This window comes from Phyllobates terribilis, unplaced genomic scaffold (assembly GCF_046119375.1).
Source record: "Phyllobates terribilis strain yellow unplaced genomic scaffold, ASM4611937v1 Scaffold_675__1_contigs__length_835410, whole genome shotgun sequence".
NCBI classification, from domain to species: domain Eukaryota; kingdom Metazoa; phylum Chordata; class Amphibia; order Anura; family Dendrobatidae; genus Phyllobates; species Phyllobates terribilis.
This window is the reverse complement of record NW_027363435.1, coordinates 161,805-179,955: the sequence shown is the minus strand read 5'-3', so window position 1 is coordinate 179,955 and position 18,151 is coordinate 161,805.

The window sequence follows — 18,151 nt, the reverse complement described above, 5'->3', positions numbered from 1 at the left end:
CCTCTAGATGTGTTAGAGTACAAGAGAATGGCTATAAAGTTCTCTCCAGGTGGTATATGACTCCATCAAAACTTCAGAAATGTTACAAAGGACTTGATCCTAACTGCTGGAGATGCTCTTCTGATGTGGGCACTATGCTCCACATGTGGTGGAACTGTACATTGATTAAGCCCTTCTGGACAAAAATAATTCAAACTATTAATACAATTTTAAACTTGCAACTCTTGACCTCGCCGGAGATCTGCCTTCTGTTTCTGTTCCTAGATAACTTCCCTAAAATAAAATTAACCCTTCTTAGACAGCTCCTGGCCTCGGCTAAGTTACTTGTGACATCCTTATGGAAATCTGCGAAGACCCCAAATATCTCACTCTGGGAAATGAAGGTTGAACAAGTATACAGGCTAGAAGAATTGGCTAGTTGGGATGAAAAAAGGCATAAACAATTCTCGTTGATATGGCGTCCCTGGCACAAATATATTACAGACCGCACAATACTAACCTAAAATACTCAGATCGCTAGCCCATTCTAATCCCAACTCCCCCCCCCCCCCATCATCTATATCTTTGTAGTCCCCTCCCCCTCCCATCATCTATATCTTTGTAGTCCCCCCCCCCCCCTCCATCTCATCTCCCCGTTCATCCCACTTCCCTTTCAACCTCCCCCCCTTCTCCAGGTTTGTTTTTTTTTCTTTTTCTCTTCTGAAGTTTTTAATTCCAGGATATCACAATAAACCTTCTTGAATATGATAACATGTTATTTGACCACAATTTTGTACTACGACATGTTCAAAAGAATTGAACCTCTCTCTTATATTTTTTTTCTCTTCCGAAACGTGTCAATGTTTGGCTGAAATTTATGCAGTCTGGTCAATTTCTGCTCTTATAATCTATGTGATATCGTTATCTTTGATTTGTTTCATTAACAATGTGACTTTTCTTTGTTCAATTGTTAACCTTCTTTAAAAAAAACCTTAATAAAAAGATGTTTAAAAGAAAAGAATAAGCAGGACAAATAAAGGGTTTATCCAACATGTAAAACTAATTTGGAAGCTACAGTTAGGCTTTTAATAGGACTCTTTCAGCATGACTGTGCAAACCAAGCACAGGAGCTGACTGCCAATCATTTAACTACTGTTTTTCCACTATATGATTAGATATTAAGTGCAAATTGCTTGTTTCTTGGTATTGGCCGCATGCTTTTGCAAAAACTGTGCAGCCATTAACAATAAGTGAACCATTTGTAATTAATTTCTACAGTACAGCTGAAAAAAGCTGTGATCTTTATGAAATGGGTTGTTAGCAGATGTACCTTGGTCGCACACATGCTATACTCATCAGGTGCTACATGAAACTCAAGCCTAAAGATGGCCGCGACACTCATGGGCCGCTGCATTGTGCTTGCCCCCCAGGCTAAAATTTGCCAGCCAATAATATGTGACTGGTATATCAAATACTGTGATACAGACATCAGATGTTTTACAGTAGATACACTGTCATATATATGACTACCAACATAAGGAGCATGAGTAATCCAAGACTTTATCACTACAGGCAACACCAAAACTATAGATACCACCAAAATGAAACAATAGGCGCTTATTGCCGCTAAAATAAATCTCTATTAAATATTGCAAAAATTAAAAGACAATCGTACAGAGTATAGCAATGGAGGATCACAAACACATGAGTATCACATTTATAGAGACATAGTAGTCACATATATATATATATATATATATATATATATACAGTACAGACCAAAAGTTTGGACACACCTTCTCATTTAAAGATTTTTCTGTATTTTCTTGAGTATGAAAATTGTACATTCACACTGAAGGCATCAAAACTATAAATTAACACATGTGGAATTATATACTTAACAAAAAAGTGTGAAACAACTGAAAATATGTCTTATATTCTAGGTTCTTCAAAGTAGCCACCTTTTGCTTTGCTGACTGCTTTGCACACTCTTGGCATTCTCTTGATGAGCTTCAAGAGGGAGTCACCGGAAATGGTTTTCACTTCACAGGTGTGCCCTGTCAGGTTTAATAAGTGGGATTTCTTGCCTTATAAATGGGGTTGGGACCATCAGTTGTGTTGTGCAGAAATCAGCTGGATACACAGCTGATAGTCCTACTGAATAGACTGTTAGCTGCTTTTTTCTTACCATAATACAAATTCTAAGTAAAGAAAAACGAGTGGCCATCATTACTTTAAGAAATGAAGGTCTGTCAGTCTGAAAAATTGGGAAAACTTTGAATGTATCCCCAAGTGCAGTTGCAAAACCCATCAAGAGAACAAAGAAACTGGCTCACATGAGGACCGCCCCAGGAAAGGGAGACCAAGAGTCACCTCTGCTTCTGAGGATAAGTTTATCCGAGTCACCAGCCTCAGAAATCGCAGGTTAACAGCAGCTCAGATTAGAGACCAGGTCAATGCCACACAGAGTTCTAGCAGCAGACACATCTCTACAACAACTGTTAAGAGGAGACTTTGTGCAGCAGGCCTTCATGGTAAAATAGCTGCTAGGAAACCACTGCTAAGGACAGGCAACAAGCAGAAGAGACTTGTTTGGGATAAGGAACACAAGGAATGGACATTAGACCAGTGGAAATCTGTGCTTTGGTCTGATAAGTCCAAATTTGAGATCTTTGGTTCCAACCACTGTGTTTTTGTGCGACGCAGAAAAGGTGAACGGATGGACTCTACATGCCTGGTTCCCACCGTGAAGCATGGAGGAGGAGGTGTGATGGTGTGGGGGTGCTTTGCTGGTGACACTGTTGGGGATTTATTCTAAATTTAAGGCATACTGAACCAGCATGGCTACCACAGCATCTTGCAGCGGCATGCTATTCCATCCGGTTTGCGTTTAGTTGGACCATCATTTATTTTTCAACAGGACAATGACCCCAAACACACCTCCAGGCTGTGTAAGGGCTATTTGACCAAGAAGGAGAGTGATGGGGTGCTACGCCAGATGACCTGGCCTCCACAGTCACCAGACCTGAACCCAATCGAGATGGTTTGGGGTGAGCTGGACCGCAGAGTGAAGGCAAAAAGGCCAACAAGTGCTAAGCATCTCTGGGAACTCCTTCAAGATTGTTGGAAGACCATTTCCGGTGACTCCCTCTTGAAGCTCATCAAGAGAATGCCAAGAGTGTGCAAAGCAGTCATCAAAGCAAAAGGTGGCTACTTTGAAGAACCTAGAATATAAGACATATTTTCAGTTGTTTCACACTTTTTTGTTAAGTATATAATTCCACATGTGTTAATTCATAGTTTTGATGCCTTCAGTGTGAATGTACAATATTCAGAGTCATGAAAATACAGAAAAATCTTTAAATAAACTTTTGGTCTGTACTGTATATATAATATAACACTACAAGCCTCCCTCTGTCTGAAGCCTTTAAAGACTTGGCAAGTGCTACATGCCTGCGCAGTCTGGCTCTAGACAGAAGAACCCATTACGTTACAGGTAAGAGGAGTGTGTATGGCGCCGGAGATTGCGGTATGCGTAGACACTGAACACATACCGCGATCTCCGGCGCCATACTTACCTGACCGGGAGGAGCGTTGCAGCGGTGCTTCTCTTCTCGCCGGAGACCAGGGCAGGAGTGAAGGCGTTGGAATCGGCACATATGCATAGCTCTATCCGGCGCCATTTTACTGAAGACATATTTGCAGTGTGTCTTCAGCAAAATGGCGTTGAACAGCACGGTATGGGCACACGCGTATTCTGGCGCCGCACTGCTCCCCCGGCAGAACAGGATACAGAAGCGCTGGAGCACAGGGAAGAAAGGTGAGTATGTGTTTATTTTTTTGTATCTGTGCACCGTGAAAGGGATGAGGGGTGCCATACATACCAGGAATGGGGTGTGACGGGTACCATACATACCAGGAAAGGGGTGTGAGGGGTACAATGCATACCAGGATTTGGGGGCTGACTGAACCATGAAAACCAGGATTGGGGGGTTAGGGGTGCCATACATACCAGGATTGGGGGGTGAGGGGTGCCATATATACCAGGATTGGGGGGTGAGGGGTGCCATACATACCAGGATTTGGGGGGTGACTGAACCATGAAAACCAGGATTGGGGGTGAGGGGTGCCATACATACCAGAATTGGGGGGTGAGTGGTGCCATACATACCAGGAATGGGGGGTGAGGGGTACCATACATACCAGGAAAGGGGTGTGAGGGGACCATGCATACCAGGATTGGGGGATGAGGGGTACAATGCATACCAGGATTTGGGGGGTGACTGAACCATGAAAACCAGGATTGGGGGGTGAGGGATGCCATACATACCAGGATTGGGGGGTGAGGGGTGCCATACATACCAGGATTTGGGGGGTGACTGAACCATGAAAACCAGGATTGGGGGTGAGGGGTGCCATACATACCAGGATTGGGGGGTGAGTGGTGCCATACATACCAGGATTGGGGGGTGAGGGGTACCATGCATACAAGGATAGGAAAGTGGGGTTCTATGCATACCAGAATAGGGATGAGGGGTACCATGCATACCTGGATTGGGGGATGAGGGGACCATGCATACCTGGATTGGGGGATGAGGAGACCATGCATACCAGGATTGGGGGATGAGGGAACCATGCATACCAGGATTGGGGGATGAGGGAACCATGCATACCAGGATTGGGGGATGAGGAGGCCATATGTACCAGGATTGGGGATGAGAGAGTCATGCATACCAGGATTGGGGATGAGAGAGCCATGCATACCAGGATGGGGGATGAGGAGGCCATACATACCAGGGTAACGCTGAGGGGGCCATGTGCAGCATGATGGGGATTAGAGGTGCCATACATACCAGGACAGGGATGAGGGGTGCCATGCATACCACTATACCAGGACAGGGATGAGGGGTGCCATGCATACCACTATACCAGGATAAGGATGAGGGGTGTCATGCATACCGGGACAGGGATGAGGGGTGCCATGCATACCGGGACAGGGATGAGGGGTGCCATGCATACCGGGACAGGGATGAGGGGTGCCATGCATACCGGGACAGGGATGAGGGGTGCCATGCATACCGGGACAGGGATGAGGGGTGCCATGCATACCGGGACAGGGATGAGGGGTGCCATGCATACCGGGACAGGGATGAGGGGTGCCATGCATACCGGGACAGGGATGAGGGGTGCCATGCATACCGGGATAGGGATGAGGGGTGCCATGCATACCGGGATAGGGATGAGGGGTGCCATGCATACCAGGATGGGGATGGGGACCACGTATAAAAGGAAGGGGGGGGGCATATATACCAGGATGGGGGATATTGTCAGAATTGGGGGACATTACCCCTATACCAGTGTCAGCAGAAGACCCCCTCCCCCTTAAAAGTGCATCAGGAACACATTTTTGGCTTAAATTTTTTTTTTTTTATTTTCCTCCTCTAAAACCTAGGTGCGTCTTATGGTCCGGTGCATCTTATAGTCCGAAAAATACGGTACTTCTTACATTACATGAGTGATATCTATTGTAAATTCTATAATAGCTCAGAAACCGGCGAATCCTCACAGTGCATGGGGCGTGTCATGGGGGGATTCAAAAGTTTTCATTTTAGACTGTACATTATAGTCCTCCATACAGTAGTATGAGCACCACATAGTCCTCCATACAGTATTGTGGACACCACATAGTCCTCCATACAGTATTATGGGCACTACATAGCACTCCATACAGTATTATGGGCACCACATAGTCCTCTATACAGAATGAGCTCCATACTGAATAATGGACCCCATATAATGTTCCATACAGAATAATAGGCCCCATATAATGCTCTATACAGAATAATGAACCCCATATAATGCTCATTACACCATAATTGACCCCATATATTACTCCATGAAGAATAATGGGCGTCATGTAATATGCCATACAGAATAATGGGCCCCATATAATGCTCCATAGAGAATGGGCCCCATATAATGCTCCATAGAGAATGGGCCCCATATAATGCACCATAGAGAATGGGCCCCATATAATGCACCATAGAGAATGGGCCCCATATAATGCTCCATAGAGAATGGGCCCCATATAATGCTCCATAGAGAATGGGCCCCATATAATGCTCCATAGAGAATGGGCTCCATACATAAAAAATAAATAATAAAATACTCACCTCTCCTCATACCCTGCTGGCTACAGGTCCTGTCTCTTCAACACTGAGACGTGACAGAGTCAGAAGACGCAGAGGAGACTGGACCTGCGGCCAGCAGGGTATGACCAGAGGTGAATATTTCAAACACCGTAAAGCACGGGGAGGGGTTACACCGGGCCCCCCCAACTCACAGGCCCAATAGCGTTCCAGTGTCCCCAACTGTGAGTGGGGCCCCCCTCTTGCCCAGGGCCCTGGCACTTGCCCTGGTGCAATGGTTGGTTATGCCGGCTCTGTCCCTGAAGCTGGTGCAGGATCAGTCTGGGGCAGGGGTCTGTATAGTAAGGTCTGAAGTGTCTCGATCTCAGGTCCGATGTGATTTGAACATTCATACAGATCGAGAGCCGATGATCTCACACTGACAGCACGACCCCAACCTGCTTGAAGGGTCCATCTGCTACAATAAATCTTTCTGATCCTCAGCAGAGCGACCATAGATAACATTCAGGATCTGGCCCTGGACTTGTCAGGAGGTGAGCAGCATCCTGCCACTTCCACACTCTACAAAAAGTATAAATCTCCTGTCCTGACCACTATCCGGCCCCACTATCAGTATTTGGTCAGTATATTTTCTCAGGAGTGGGAGCCAAAACCAGGTCAGTAACAATCAGAGAAAAGGTATAATAGAAACAAGTCACCAATTCTGTATTTATCACCAACTCCTGGTTTTGTCTCCAACTCCTGAGAAAAAATACTGACCGAATACTGACCAAATACTGATAGTGGGGTCGTGGCCTTACAAGAATCAAAGATGTCTGCCCTCTCGTACTGCTCAGCGGCTGAAGCTTCTCTCCGGCAGGCATAAGAACGTGGCCTGTGCCGGCTGTTCTGGGCTGCAGATGCCCAGCTGGCACATGTACACAATGAAAGATACAGGGCCGCCCTGCAGTCTGTAAAGAAGCAGCTGCTTGGCCACCGGCTTGGAGGGCATGTGCCCCTCTGGCCCACCTCGCCCCTGGTCAATATGATACCATCTTTTTCATTAGTTGGTGAGGTTAGAAGAAATTTCACTGCAAGACAGTGGATTTTGTACTTTATTCCAGTATATTTATACATAGAAAACATGGCAATGAAAAACAAGTAGATGCACGTGCATAAAAATGTCCCAACATTAATTAACAAAAACCTTTAAGATACAGATAATACTTGTATACAAAAATATTAACACATTCTCAAATTGTATATAAAGTGCACAAAAGTCAATAGCCCTGACATATAGTGTACACAGGGTCCCGTCCCCCCACATGGTATACACAAAATACAATGTCATCCAGGAAATAACAAAAAATAACAAATACCTTTAATCTATTCTGAAATCCCATGTCTATACAAGATAGTAATATGTAACATTCTACAGTGTCAAAGAAATGAGCTAGAGACTACTACATGGCGATGATGCCTACGAACAAGATAATGCCCAGCTAATGCTGTAAATGATACAAATATTACCAGTCACCCAATTAGACACATGAGGTCCGGGCAAGTGATTTTCTACAGTTCATTGACCTCTATGATGACATCTAATATTTTCAATCATTTATAGAGCGGGGTACATTGGGCCTCATTAATAAATCTGCTCACTAGAAAACTAGTTGCCCATCCTAACCAATTAGAGCTCAGCTAAGGTTGTTTTAACGGACCTGGAAAAGTAAAAGCTGTTCTGTGATTGGCTGGGATAAGTAAAAAGGCTGTTTTAATAAATGATTCCCAATGTACCAAGCCCCGCCATAAATGTTATTGATTACAGTAGGGGCCACAATATCCCATGTGTATAGTCATCACATTCATCTTATTGTCTGCAGTTACCTTGGGACATGCTATATTGAAATGTAAGATGATATCAGTGGGGTCCATGAGGCAGAGCAGTGTGTGGTACGTGTGACATTTCCTAATATCGAGCAATCAATACTCTACCTTGGTCTGGAATGCAAAGTCTGCGTGGACAAGGAAGGGGCTCCCAGATGCCAGCTGTAAAACCCGTCGCTCCACCATCACACGCTCATCACCGTCTGCAAGCAGGGCTCTTTTGCCGATGATCTTAACAGCAAAATGTTTGCGGGTAGATGAATCTTCCGCCAGCAGGACCGTTCCATAGCATCCCCGGCCAAGCACTTGATGGAATAATAATCTCCTCTTGATGGTATCAGAGACTGTGCTTTTGGAGCCGGTTGGCCGAACACCGCTGCTTCCTTCAGCTTCTTCAGCCTTCTGCTTTAGATCCATGGGTTTCTGTCCTAATGTAATCTTTCTTCTTTTCTTCTCCTTTTTGTCCCCTGATGAGATGAAGATGGCTCCTCTCTTCTTGGCTCCCATCTTCTGACTTTCTACCTTCTCCTTTTCTTCCACTTCTTCTTTCTTCTGGACAGGTTGTTTTGTCCTGTTGACTGAAGACTTCCTCTCATCATCAGATGTGTCATGGGAAGGTCTTAGTCTCTTCGCTCCTTCCCTCCTCACCACGTTCTCCTTTACTTCTTTCTTCTGGACTGGTGGTTTTGTCCTGTTGACTGAAGACTTCCTCTCATCATCAGATGTGTCATGGGAAGGTCTTCGTGTCTTCACTCTTTCTCTGCTCACCACAATCTCCTCCTCTTTTATATCCATATTATTGCTTTGCTTAGAGTTAGCCGACATCTCCTCCACTGTTGTTGGTCAATTCCAACTGTCACTTCCAACTGTCACTCAGTGCATTTCATATGGAATCATCATGCTTGCACCACCACTGGTCATGTGATCAGCATCTGACCAATGATATTTAAGAGATAAATGAACATTAGCTGAGATTAAATATTCAGGTAATATTCAGATATTCTGTGGAACACAAGGTGCCACATTTACTAATAGTAATAGAACTGCACTAAGTCGCCAATTTAATTTACATTGTTACTACAGAGCATCAGATGAATGTAATATAATAAATATTAGCAAGATGTATGATTTCCATCCACTCTACGTATCATAGAAATACAGATATACTATCTTTTTATATAGAGATGTAGCAGAAGCCATCCTGATTGTTTGCAGCATGCTATGGTGATAGAGAAGCATGCATGACTGTGCCATGCAAATGGTGAGGAGCACCAAAATGGGACATATGATTCACGTAGCCAGGGGCGTAATGTCCGCGGTCGCAGTGGCAGTCACTGCGACCGGGCCCAGGGGGGGTTGGGGCTTGTAAACGGCAGCAGAAATTTCAACAGGATGTGTGTATCGCAGTGCACAGTCGCTTCGGGTCCGTGCGTGACAAATCAGGAGCGGACTGGGTCGGGGGCAGAGCCGGACTGGGGTGTCTGGGGCCCACCAGGGACATTGACTCCAGGGGCCCACCCACCCTTCAGCTATTTGCAAATACCTGTTAGCCGTTATACCCATTATACTGGCGGCTCCTGCCCATCACTGTGCGCTCACCAGAACTGCGATGTACAATTACTGTAGTTTGCATTAAAGGGTTTTTATTGGTGAAAACAAGTTCTCAGCGATGCACAGGTTGGGAAGGGGATCACTTATTTATTGGTGGAATCCGCACTGTCAGAAGATTGTGGCACTTTGACTATTTGGTGAGATTTTTACCTCTGTATTTATAAGACAAAACCAGGAGTGGAGCAATCCGAGGTCATGTTTTATGCATTTCTCACCCACTCCTGGTTTTGTCTTATAAATACAGAGGTGAAAATCTCACCAAATGCCAACTTGCTTTCTCTGGTGAACCTCCGTAACTGCTTCTCTGCTGCTGTGTAATAGTCACAGGGCAGGGAGGGGTTAAACATCCAAGTATTTAATATCTATTGGAAATAAAGAGGTTTCCCCTTATTGATATCAGATAAAACAAATGACCAACCACAATCCACTCTACCAAGACCAATATTACCAGATAGAAGGCAGAAATACCACCACACCGTGACCAGATCACATATTACCACCACATAGTGCCCAAATAATGCCACATACAAGGCACAAATACCGCCACACCATGACCAAAGCACATAATATCACCACATAGTGATCAAATGCTACCAGATACAAGGTATAAATACTGACACACCATGAGACCACATATTACCACCACATAGTGACTGAATAATACCACATAGAAGGGACAAATATCGTCATGTCATGACCAAAGCACATAATGCCACCACATATTGACAAATAATGCTAAAATAATAAAAATGTAAAAAAGCTCAGTATATTGGGTCAGTGTACAGGTTATACAGTGATCACCAGTGACATTATGCACAGGAGCTCTGTATATAGTGTACAGGTTATACAGTCATCACCAGTGACATTATACACAGAAGCTCTGTATATAGTGTCAGTGTACAGGTAATGCAATGATCACCATTGATATTATACACAGGAGCTCTGTATATAGTGTACAGGTAATACAGTGATCACCAGTGACATTATACACAGGAGCTCTGTATATAGTGTCAGTGTACAGGTAATACAGTGATCACCAGTGACATTATGCACAGGAGCTCTGTATATAGTGTCAGAGTGTGTGTGTGTATAGGTAATACACATACTCACCAGTGATGTCTCTAGGTGAAGTTCTTTATTTGCAGACCGATATATCACATCTTCTATGCAGGACTTATCTCTGCAGAACATAACATAGTTAGATATAACTGATCACTTCCAGAGCACAAGCCACACTTTTTCCAAGATTTCTACACTGCATGAAATGACAAAATGCAACATAGTGCCGCACTACACAGTAAAAATAAAACACAAAATACATTTAGGGACTCCATCTTTAATAAAAAAAAAACATCATGAGAGATCAGAAATTATGGGGCCCAGTCAGGGATCGTACATAGAAATCATGTGGCCCAGTCAGGGGAGTATACAGAAATCATGGGGCCAATCAGGTTAGGGGTGTACATAGAGATCATGGTGCCCAGTCAGCGGCGTACATAGAGATCATGGGGCCAATCAGGTTAGGGGTGTACATAGAGATCATGGGGCCCCCTCAGCGGCGTACATAGAGATCATGGGGCCCAGTCAGCGGAGTACATAGAGATCATGGGGCCCAGTCAGCGGCGTACATAGAGATTATGGGGCCCAGTCAGGGATCGTACATAGAGATCATGGGGCCCAGTCAGCGGCGTACATAGAGATCATGGGGCCAATCAGGTTAGGGGTGTACATAGAGATCATGGGGCCCCCTCAGCGGCGTACATAGAGATCATGGGGCCCAGTCAGCAGAGTACATAGAGATCATGGGGCCCAGTCAGCGGCGTACATAGAGATCATGGGGCCCAGTCAGCGGTGTACATAGAGATCATGGGGCCCAGTCAGCGGCGTACATAGAGATCATGGGGCCGAGTCAGAGGCGTACATAGAGATCATGGGGCCAATCAGGTTAGGGGTGTACATAGAGATCATGGGGCCCCCTCAGCGGCGTACATAGAGATCATGGGGCCCAGTCAGCGGAGTACATAGAGATCATGGGGCCCAGTCAGCGGCGTACATAGAGATCATGGGGCCCAGTCAGCGGTGTACATAGAGATCATGGGGCCCAGTCAGCGGCGTACATAGAGATCATGGGGCCCAGTCAGCGGCGTACATAGAGATCATGGGGCCCAGTCAGGGATCGTACATAGAGATCATGGGGCCCTATGAGGTGAGGCTCTCACCTCCTCAGGGAGCTCTCACAGGACATCACAGGCCTTAGTATGAAGCAATACTAGAAGACTTGTGGAATTGCTTCATACTAAGGCCTGTGATGCCCTGTGGGAGCTCCTGAGGGCACCATACTGGGGAGGTGAGATCCTCACTTGGCAGTAGTAGGATCAGCATCTCCATAGTGTGGCATTCACATCACACTACATGCTGCACTGTATAGGACTCCCAGCCGGCAGCAGGACAGATGAGGAGGTAACTGTCTGGGACCAGCGCCGGACTGGAGTACCTGGGGCCCACCAGGAAAAAATCAATCTTGGGGCCCACCAGCACCATGCAGTTACCGTATATAGGAATAACATAAGTCCACAAACTCTTTCAAAATGAATCAACTTTATTAACCAATAAATCTCTGCTGCTGTGTAGTAGTCACAACACAGGGAGAGGTTAAACATCCAAGTATTTAATATGTATTGCAAATAAAGAATGTTCCCATTCTTAATATCCGAAAAAACAAATGACTGACAACAATCCACTATACCTAGAATAATAATACCATATAGAAGAGAGAAATACCGCCACACCATGACCAGAACACATACCACCACATAGTGATCAAATACTACCAAGTACAAGGTATATATACTGCCACACCATGAGAAGACCACATATTACCACAAAATAGTGACTGTCTGAATAATACCACATACAAGGGACAAATACCGCCACGCCATGACCATGGCTCATAATGGCACCAGCTAGTGACTGATAATGAAAATGTAAAAAAGCTCTGTATATAGAGTCAGTGTACAGATAATGTAGAGATTATCAGTGACATTATACACAGGAGCTCTGTGTATACTGTCAGTGTAGAGGTAATACAGTGATCATCAGTGACATTATACACAGGAGCTCTGTATATAGTGTCAGTGTACAGGTAATACAGTGATCACCAGTGACATTATACATAGGAGCTCTGTATATAGTGTCAGTGTACAGGAAATACAGGGATCACCAGTGACATTATACACAGGAGCTCTGTATATAGTGTCAGTGTACAGGTAATATAGTGATCACCAGTGACATTATGCATAGGAGCTCTGTATATAGTGTCAGTGTACAGGTAATATAGTGATCACCAGTGACATTATGCATAGGAGCTCTGTATATAGTGTCAGTGTACAGGTAATATAGTGATCACCAGTGACATTATGCACAGGAGCTCTGTATATAGTGTCAGTGTACAGGTAATATAGTGATCACCAGTGACATTATACACAGGAGCTCTGTATATAGTGTCAGTGTACAGGTAATATAGTGATCACCAGTGACATTATACACAGGAGCTCTGTGTATGGTGTCAGTGTACAGGAGATAATTTGCATATTCCCACTGCATTTTGGGGTAAGTGAAGAGTCTCCGCAAGCTCAAAGAACACTGGATTTTGGCTGTTGGAGCTGAAAAGAGGACATCGGTAAACCGCGCGCCGGTTTTGAAGCTTTTTTTTTAAGCTTTTTTCACTGTTTTCAGAACATTAACAGTAAGAACATGGAAGAGTCCAGGAGCCATTTGGTGAGCTGCATATCCTGCTACATGTTCACAGACTTGCCAGTGGAAAAGCCAAACTTCACATGCCAGAAATGCAAGCTTGTGTCCCTGTTGGAGGAAAAGTTGCGAAATCTAGAAGAGAGGTTAACTACCTTGAAAATCATTAAGGAAGGTGAAGAGTTCTTAGACAGAGCAGAATTATCTCTTCATGATTCAGAAAGAGAAGAAATTCGAACTGCACCTGAGGAAACCGAGGAATGGAAGCATGTGACCCACAGAAGCAGGAGGATCGAGAGGCAGTCAGCACCCATACTGCTCAGGAACCAGTACCAGGCTCTCACGCAGGAGAACCATGAAGAAATACAGCAAGATAAGACTTTGCCAGCAATGAATAACCTTGTAAGCCCTCAGAATCCTCCTGGATGGAGAAAGAAGAATGTTGTGATGTAAAAACGGAGAGTGGTGGTCATGGGGGATTCCCTGTTAAGAGGAACAGAGGCCGCTATCTGCAGACCAGACATAACCTCAAGAGAAATGTGCTGTCTTCCAGGAGCAAAAATTAAAGATGTGTCTGGCAGGATATCAAGACTCTTCAGACCTACAGATCACTACCCATTCCTGCTAATACATGTGGGGACAAATGACACCGCAGGAAAGGACCTGGAAACCATCTGCAGTGACTTTGAAGACTTAGGCAAGAAAGTGAAAGAATTGGGAGCGCAGGTGGTCTTCTCATCCATCCTCCCAGTGGATGGCCATGGAACAATGAGGTGGAATAAGATTCTACAGGTGAACAACTGGCTACGTCTATGGTGCCGTCAACAAGGATTTGGATTTCTGGATCACGGAATGAATTACCTATACGATGGACTACTTGCTAGAGATGGGGTGCACCTTACGAAGACTGGAAAACATGTATTTGGAAGTCGCCTTGCTACACTCATCAGGAGAGCTTTAAACTAGAACAATGTGGGAAGGGAAGCAAAAGGCCAGAAAAAGCCATACAGCTGACAAATACTATTGAGATCTCTGCTACTGGAAGTGGAAAAGAAGAACAAAGACAAAACAATTTAAATAATAAAAATATGGGAGGAAGAGAAACCAATCACAAACTAAAATGTTTTTATACAAATGCACAAAGCATGGGCAACAAACAAGGAGAATTGGAACTACTAATGCAGGAAAAGAAATATGATGTCATTGGAATCACTGAAACTTGGTGGGACGATACACATGATTGGAATAAAAGGCTAAAAGGATACAACTTATTTGCAAGAAACAGACTTGATAAACGAGGAGGAGGTGTCGCATTGTATGTTAGAAAAGCGTATATCTGCACAGAGATTGAAGCTTCAGAGACTGGGAGTTCTGTGGAAACTGTTTGGGTAAGAATACAAGGAGAGAACAACGGAAAGGACACCATTGTAGGCATTTACTACAGGCCACCTGGGCAAGCTGAAGATATGGATGAACTCTTTATGTATCAAATGACCAAGTTCTCCAAAAAATATGACGTAGTGGTCATGGGAGATTTCAACTATCCAGACATTTGTTGGGAATCTCTCTCAAGTAAAACTAACAGGTCAAGCAAATTCTTATCCTCTCTTGCTGACAACTTTATCTTCCAAAAGGTAGGGGAGAAAACAAGGGGATCTGCTACTTTGGATCTAATCCTTATAAACAGGGAGGAAATGGTTGAGGAGGTAAAGGTGGCTGGGACCCTAGGAGGCAGCGATCATGCTATTATAGAATTTTGGATAACTAGAGGAGGAAGACATGTGAAGACTCAAACTTCAAGGTTAGATTTTAGAAAGGCAGATTTTAAGAGACTCAGAAAGAGAATAGGAGGGATCCAATGGCTGGATGTCCTTAAGGACAAAAATGTCCAGGAAGGATGGGAAATTTTTAAAAATGAGATTCTCAAAGCACAATCGTTAACAATCCCGAAAAGTAGGAAGAATGGGAAGCATTTAAGGAAACCAGGATGGATGAACACAGAACTTAAACACATGCTAAAAAGAAAGAAAGAAATGTTTATTAAATGGAAAGAGGGAGGCATATCTAAAGAAGATTATAATGCAGTCTGCAGATCCTGCAGGGCACGTATCAGGTTAGCTAAAGCTGACAATGAATTAAGGCTTGCAAGAGATGTCAAAAGTAAAAGAAAAGTCAAAGATGCTATAGGATTTTTACAGGATGAAAATGGAGAAATGGTAAGAGAGGATGTTGAGAAGGCCGAACTTTTTAATTCCTATTTTGCATCTGTTTTCTCTCAGAAAGAAAATGTAACATCAACTGATCTTCACTGTCCTTTCAAAGGAATAGAAGAATCGAAGTTATCTGTAAACAGAAAGATTGTGAGGGAATATTTAGCTAACATAAATGAGTTCAAGTCTCCAGGTCCAGATGAATTACACCCCAGAGTACTGAAGGAGATCGTAGAAGAAATTTTAGAACCACTCTCCATAATCTTTGAAAATTCTTGGAGAACAGGAGAAGTCCCAGAAGACTGGAGAAGAGCAAATATTGTTCCTATCTTCAAAAAGGGGAAGAAGGTGGACTCAGGCAACTATAGGCCGGTGAGTCTGACTTCTATACCAGGAAAGATCTTTGAACAAATTATTAAACAACATGTATGTAAGTACATGGATAAGAATGAAGTGATTAACCAGAGTCAGCATGGGTTTGTAACTAACAAGTCATGTCAGACTAACTTAATTTCCTTCTATGACAGAATCACTGACTGGGTGGATCAGGGAAATGCTGTAGATATAGTATATCTTGACTTCAGCAAAGCATTTGACAAAGTATCTCACACCATCCTTATTGAAAAAATGACCAAGTATGCAATGGACCAGGCAACTGTTAGGTGGATTCATAACTGGCTTAGTGATCGGACTCAAAGGGTGGTTGTAAATGGCTTCACATCCAGCTGGATGAATGTCTCAAGTGGGGTACCACAGGGCTCCGTCCTGGGACCTGTATTGTTCAACATCTTTATCAATGATTTAGATGAAGGAATTGAGGGTAAACTGATTAAATTTGCTGATGACACAAAGCTAGGAGGGATAGCTAATACTAGAGAAGAGAGAGAGAGGATTCAAAAAGACCTAAATAAACTGGAGCAGTGGGCAGCAAACAACAGAATGGTTTTTAACAGGGAAAAATGCAAAGTACTACATCTGGGCAATAAAAATGAAAAAAGCATATACAGAATGGGAGGAATAGAGCTAAGCAACAGTACATGTGAAAAAGACTTAGGTATACTAATAGATCATAGACTGAACATGAGTCAACAGTGTGATGCCGCAGCAAAAAAGGCAAATACAATTCTGGGATGTATTAACAGAAGCATACAGTCTAGATCACGTGAAGTCATTATCGGTCTTTACTCCTCTTTGGTCAGACCTCATCTGGAATACTGTGTACAGTTTTGGGCACCACATTTTAAAAAAGACATAGACAAACTGGAGCAAGTTCAGAGAAGAGCGACCAGAATGGTGACTGGTCTGCAAACTATGTCCTATGAGGAATGTTTAGCTTGCAAAAAAGAAGACTGAGAGGAGACTTAATAGCTGTCTACAAATATGTCAAGGGCTGTCACATTGTAGAAGGATCATCTTTATTCTCATTTGCACAAGGAAAGACTAGAAGCAATGGGATGAAACTAAATGGGAGGAGACACAGATTAGATATTAGAAAAAACTTTTTGACAGTTAGGGTGATTAATGAGTGGAACAGGCTGCCACGAGAGGTGGTGAGTTCCCCTTCAATGGACGTCTTCAAACAGAGGCTGGACAGACATCTGTCTGAGATGATTTAGTGAATCCTGCTTTGAGCAGGGGGTTGGACCAGATGACCCAGGAGGTCCCTTCCAACTCTACCATTCTATGATTCTATGATTCTAATACAGGGATCACCAGTGACATTATGCACAGCTCTGTGTAACGGGTCTGGGAGGCGGAACCTCTGAGCAACTTATACAAGGGGGCGGTCCTTGTAAGGAAGCGGGTGGCGACCAGGGAAGACAGGCAGGTAGTCACAGCAAGTGACCGGGGCAGTCTCTGGGTAAACGGGCAGGAGGTCACGGCAAGTGACCGGGACAGTCTCTGGGTGAACGGGCAGGAGGTCACAGCAAGTGACCGGGGCAGTCTCTGGGTGAACGGGCAGGAGGTCACAGCAAGTGACCGGGGCAGTCTCTGGGTGAACGGGCAGGAGGTCACGGCAAGTGACCGGGACAGTCTCTGGGTAAACGGGCAGGAGGTCACGGCAAGTGACCGGGACAGTCTCTGGATAAAGGGTAGGTACGACCTGTGACGACTGAGCCTCCAGGTAGGCTAGCAGGCAGATGGCAGATGTGTGCTCCCAGGTGAGCAGGCGAAAGTCTCTGGATAAGCAGGTGGTCACAGCATGTGACGGCGGAGCCTCCAGGTAGGTTAACAGGCAGGTAGCAGATGAGCGCTCCCAGGTGAGCAGACCAGAGTCTCTGGACTGGCAGGTGGTCACAGCACGTGACGGCGGAGCCTCCAGGTAGGCTAACAGGCAGGTAGCACATGAGCGCTCCCAGGTGAGCGGGCAAGAGTCTCTGGACTGGCAGGTGGTCACAGCACGTGACGGCGGAGCCTCCAGGTAGGCTAACAGGCAGGTAGCAGATGAGCGCTCCCAGGTGAGCGGGCAAGAGTCTCTGGACTGGCAGGTGGTCACAGCACGTGACGGCGGAGCCTCCAGGTAGGCTAGCAGACAGGTAGCAGGTGAGCGCTCCCAGGTGAGCGGGCAAGCTGGTCCATAGACAG